The sequence below is a fragment of the Coregonus clupeaformis genome, chromosome 32, assembly GCF_020615455.1.
Source record: "Coregonus clupeaformis isolate EN_2021a chromosome 32, ASM2061545v1, whole genome shotgun sequence".
NCBI lineage: Eukaryota > Metazoa > Chordata > Actinopteri > Salmoniformes > Salmonidae > Coregonus > Coregonus clupeaformis.
Window position 1 is genome coordinate 5,308,246 of NC_059223.1, and position 5,934 is coordinate 5,314,179.

A 5,934-nucleotide genomic window follows, 5' to 3' on the forward strand; every position below is an offset into this window, starting at 1 on the left:
TGATCTGGGCTGGAGGAGCAGTTTGTATGCCATGAACGAGGGGTGCATTATTAATTTGGGTAGTAAGGACAGACACTTGATGGGTGAGTAATTGAATCTGATTAAACAGCATCTGACTGTTCTCAGAAATAGTCTTAAAGAAAGTATCATGTTGGCCAAGTAAAATGCCCTGATTGGCTATGGCAGTCCGAATTTGAGTGCACTCTGGGTTGGTATCCGAGCTACAGTCTGCTGGGTTCATCATGGTCAGATCATACTGTCATGATTAAACTGGATTTGAACCCAAATACAGACAACTACACCGAGCCAGAGAAGGTTTAACAGGTTTATTTACAATGTTCAATTTGTCCAGGTTTCCAATAATAGGGGAAGAGCAAGTCCAGGTTACAGGGAGGGTAACAGATCCAGGTCAGAGCAGGTGTGGTACCGTAATGTCCTAGTGTCCGTGGTGAGTCCAAAAGGGAGGTCCGGTAGTGGAAAGCAGGATGGTGGTGGCAGGAGTGAAGCGGAGGCAGGAGTCAGGTTCCAATAATCTGTGGCACAGGAGAAAAGTAAATAGAACAGGCCAAAAAACACAAAGAGCGAAAACAAACAGGTTGAGTCGGCAGCGAGACTAACATGGTCGTCTTGACTATGATCTGACGATGAGTGGCAAGTTTGACCGGGTCTTAAAGGCTGAGGTGATTATGGTGAATGAGCTGCAGCTGGAACCCTGACTCCCGCACACCAGACTTCACTCCTGCAATCAAGGACAGACAGAGGGGAGGGGAAGAGCAGAGAGAGAGAGCTACCTAGCAGCAGTAGGCCTAACAGAGAGAGAGAGAGAGAGAGCAAGCTGTTCGTGGTGTATGTGTGCGTAGCGGTCAGCCTGGAGCCTATTGTTCCTAACAGGCTGATCTAGGCCTCAGTAAGGAGAGGGACAGGGGTCTGGGCTGCCAGATCGCTGCAGTGAAGGTGGCACAGCTCTCTGAGTCATTATAGAGAGAGACATCCTGAGGGCTACAGCGAGGAGACAGATGGCTGCTGAAGCCATGTCCAAGCCAGGCTGAAATCTGCTTAAATGAGTTCTGGAAAATAAATGTAATATGACCTAAAAACCCATGCACTGGAGGACTTGTGCTCTGTCCAAGACTGGGCATCAACAGTAATGACTTAAAAATGACTTAGAAATGCAACATATAAGAATACATTCCTTGAATCCAATGTAATGCCTTAGCAACACTGTGCTTGTAAAAAAGTACATACAATTCAAGGCACTACTTTGACTACTTAAATATTTAAATGATAACTTATGAAGTTGTTATTGATGATTTATAATTCATTACTAACTCTCATTGATCAGCTACCAGTAAGCAAACTATAAACCCAGTGGTTTTCTGGCAATTGCCACAATGTTTTGACTTTTACAAAATGCAGACAACAATGGAGGTAGTAAACTAATGTTAACTGAGCAAAGTCATGAGACTCAGATAAGGAAATAAACGTATTGGGAAGAAAGTTCCAAATTAATTCAAATGGATTGGGTTAAACAAGGCAAGGCTGATAGTTCCATTCTCTGTCCCTTATCCCTATCCAGTTGGAGAGACATTGGGATGTCTTGGAGCATGAAATTAAATATTAGAGACTGACATCATTGAATTGTATCCCATTCTCTGGGAAAACCATGATGACTAAAACAGGAAAAGGGCAGGGAGGATTAACAGTTTAAGTCTTATTTACAGCAAGACAAAATTAGCCATAAAATGGCCTGTGTCTCTGATGGGTTTATCAATGTAAAGGTTGCATTTTATCTTTAAATAGTGACTTTCAGTTGATTCATCAATGCAGTGAAAGGCCATGAAGCTGAAACCACAGAAAAAGAGAATTGGAACAAAACCATTGGCCATGAGAAAAGACAATTTCCTACTTTGGTATAGGGTTCCTGAAGTCTTATTCAAATTTGTTCATATACACCCCCAGGACATTTTCGGACAAGCGAGCACTTAGATATGGTAATTTTCACGTTTTCATGAATTCATAGAATGTTTGCGAATTATGTAGAGCAACGCATTTGTGAAAGTTCTATAGCAATATAGAGTGGGAAAGTGGCCGTGCTTATGGACAATTAATAGACACTGCAGTAAATAAAACCTGTCTCGTCCAGGACCAGAGTCTACGTAGACCGGTGCGCCATAGCCAATCAGAGCTACAGTAATCATGCCATCATTCCCTTTGAACTGGACTGTGTGTTTGTTTACAGTCTGTAACAACAGCATGACTTTAGATCATTAGAACGCATTCGCCAAAAGCCACAAAATACACCCGAATGGATTTCTGCAAATATGTAAATGCCACGGGAGTCCTATTGATCAAACAACCATTAAAAGTTAGGCTCTCTCTCCCTCAGTTATGCACATAAAAACAAGATCAACAACTAATGCTATATGAGCTAAAATCTAACGAGGGAATATTAGATAAACCTTCTCAAACTTTTTCAGCTAGTTGGTCGTCGAAGGTTTCACTTATAAACGATGGGGAATAGTAGCCTGCTCGTCCTTCTGCAGCATGCCTGCCAATGCATGCTTGTCCCAACCCATGTTTTGACAACTGAATGGGAACTTGCCTGCCTGCCCACCCATTTGATCGATGCCAAATACATTTGTGTGTTAGAGTGCGCTCTGCGTTCGTAAATTCAGAGTGTTTCGCTCTCCTAGCGTTTAGAGCGCACACCGCACTATTGACACTGGATGCTCTGGCCGAGGAGTAGGGTTGATCCGAGCGTTCCTCACAATGGCAGTCAAGCACCGAAGCTAACTGGCTAAAGTTGGCTAACTTGCTAGCTACTTCCAGACACAAACGAGAGATCACCTCCCTCTGAAATTTTAATCGCCCTAGCAGAGCTGGTTAGGCTGTTTACATGTTATCTAGAGCGTTACTGACTAACTGTGCTGCTGGCAACATTATATATTTTTTAAAATCCTGACCTTTTCATGACACTGGTCATATGCAGCGGGTGTTACGCGTTCGTAAATTCATCAGTTATTCTGCACTCTGGCACACTCAGACGAGAGTGCTCTGAAATCGGAGTAGATAGCCAGAGTGAATTTACGAACGCAAGAGATATGCTAACTGGATAACAGTCATTCAAGTTCAGCATAGCTAGCTAGCTAGAAAAGTGATTCATATTTCTTGCTAGCTAACCAAATGACACCTGCATCTCTAGCTGTAGTCACAGAAAAACGATGAGGGGGAAAAGTCGGTCACTCACCCAATCCTCCAAGGATATGACATCCTCCCAGCAGCTAGCTAACGTTATGCTCCGTATTTCTTTTTACCTTGCTAAATAAATAGCTACATGAATAGAATAGATACGCTAGCCTATTAGCCATGTTATGACTGACTTGTGATCATTGCCCTTGCTAGTTTGATTGTATTGACATTCCCAGCCTTAGCTACATTCGTCAGTTTTTGTTCAAAATATTGAGTCATTGAAACTGAAACAGTGCATCCCGAATGGGTGGAGGCAGCAAACAATGTACCAGGCCAGCTGTGATTTACAACCTGAAGCAATTTTTTGGGACTACCAATAAATGTATTGGTGAATTATATTAATGCATTGAACTGCATCCATTTATTCTGCCAACAATGCCTTACTGTACGTCATGGAATTTTGAGTCAAATAGAAGCTATATATATATTTTTTAAGCCTCTTATAAAATTGTTTTTGTAGCATAAACTGGGAATTTGATATTTTTTACTGATATTATGATTGTCTGTTTGTTTCATATCTGCAAAGTAGTTAAAACGCTGTCAGTTCCACTTTAAATGACGTCTTTATTACTAGGCCCATACATTTTGGGGGGAACTTTCTTCCCAATACATTTATTTCCTTATCTGAGTCTCATGACTCAGTTAACATTAGGTTACTACCTCCATTGTTGTCTGCATTTTGTAGAAGTCAAAACATTGTGGGAATTGCCAGAAAACCACTGGGTTTATAGTTTGCTCACTGGTAGGTGATCAATGAGAGTTGGTATTTATTTATAATATAATAACAACTTCATAAGTTATAATTTAAGTGTTTAAGTAGTCAAAGTAGTGCCTTGAATTGTATGTACTTTTTACAAGCACAGTGTTGCTAAGACATTACATTGGATTCAAGGAATGTATTCTTAAGTCAGGGAAAGTATGATGTATTTCCAAGTAATTCTTAAGTTATCACTGTTGATTCCCAGTCTTGGAGTGAGCACAAGCCCTTCAGTGCATGGGGTTTAAGGTCAGAATGTCATGATGTAATTTGCACTCTGCCTAAGAGGTATCATTTCAAAGGGAAAGAAACTGTTTTCTATGTGGCTTTGGTTAGATTTTTTCCGTTCACTTTTTCTGGGCCAAGTGTTTGGACTGTTATTATTCATGTGTGGAACTTATATCACAGGAATTCCCAGTCATACATCATCCACTTCCTGATTGGAGGGTGACCAGAGCGACCACTCCTATGTGGGAGGGGTGAGGGAGGTTTGGGTGAGGGAGAGCGTTCACGGAAAAGGCTAAAAGTGCACAGGCTAAACCTATATAGCCCCTTGAGTGTGCCGTGTCCATCCCCATGTGGCTCTGACTCAATGTGTTTACCTTCCACACCGTGGCCCATTGGCCTACTTTCCATCCCAACCCTTACAATGAGCTCAGACCAGACTGACTGGGAAGAAACCTCCATCAGAATGCATTTAAATATGAGCTACTGTATTTAGCTATAGCTACTCTAGTTTGTCTATTCAGTTTAATCTCTCTTCATTCTCATGACCTTTGACAGTTCCCATTTTTTGTGTATATTTTTGATGTCTAATATTAGATTGACTAATTGTCACTTGTTACAGCACCACCCGTTCCACACTCATTTTTCCCATCATTGATCACACAGCTTTCTGTCCAGTTAAGCATGATATATACTGTAGGTCACATCCACTTTATGAAAAACACCTGGACGTCATCCAGCATCCAATTAGAATGCTGATGTGGCGCCGGTCCTTTGGAGACTAAGGTCATGCCAGCGTGCACCATGGGAGCTCTCATCAGAATGCATATCGCACCAATCATCTTATTTAACCTTAATTTAAAATTCCAAAATACCATCATTTGTTTCCCAAGTGGATGTGATTGTCTGACAACTGGCTGAATCAACGTTGTTTCCACATGACTTCAACCAAAAACGTGGGAAACTGATTGGATTTGCAAAAAGTCATCAACGTAAGGGAATTTCATATTTTTTTCACCCAACTATAACCTAAATCCAATGACAGGGTGACATTTTTGGTTGATTTCATGATAAATCCACGTTAGTTGGCAACTCACCCAAATGTAAATCAAAACTAGACGTTGAACTGACGTATGTGCCCAGTGGGTATTCTCCACGGACTCCAGTGGATGCAACAAAGCCCCTGCATCTGCCCTTTAGGAACTGCATTTCTGGGGTTGTGTTTCCTTCCTAACATGATTTGCAATAAAACATTATTTTCCCAGCACAAAGTGACATTAGTGCAGTTTTTGTGTTGCTCCCTGCTCTGTCTGTCAGGATGAGTTAGCCGGGAAAATGTGAACGGAGAGCTCAAGCTCATCGAAAGGGAAAACAATACTACTGAGCATTTTGTTGAACAAAATCACTTTGCCTTAATTTGCATAATAATCTAATTAATGTAATGGATTTCATGTAAATTACTGAAGACAAATATTAATCATTAGAATATATTCTGTACATGTATATCAGTGCAAAGTGTATATTTGCTAGACCCATGGTGTTCTCTGCAGATGATTGTTAATGACTAGACTGCCTCGCCATGCTATTCTATCATAGAATACTTTCTGACAAAGTAACCCATCCACATAATTTTAAAACACATTACTCATGATAAATGTACTTTTCCTTTTTGGAATCCATTTGCTATCCATGCCCTTTCGGAG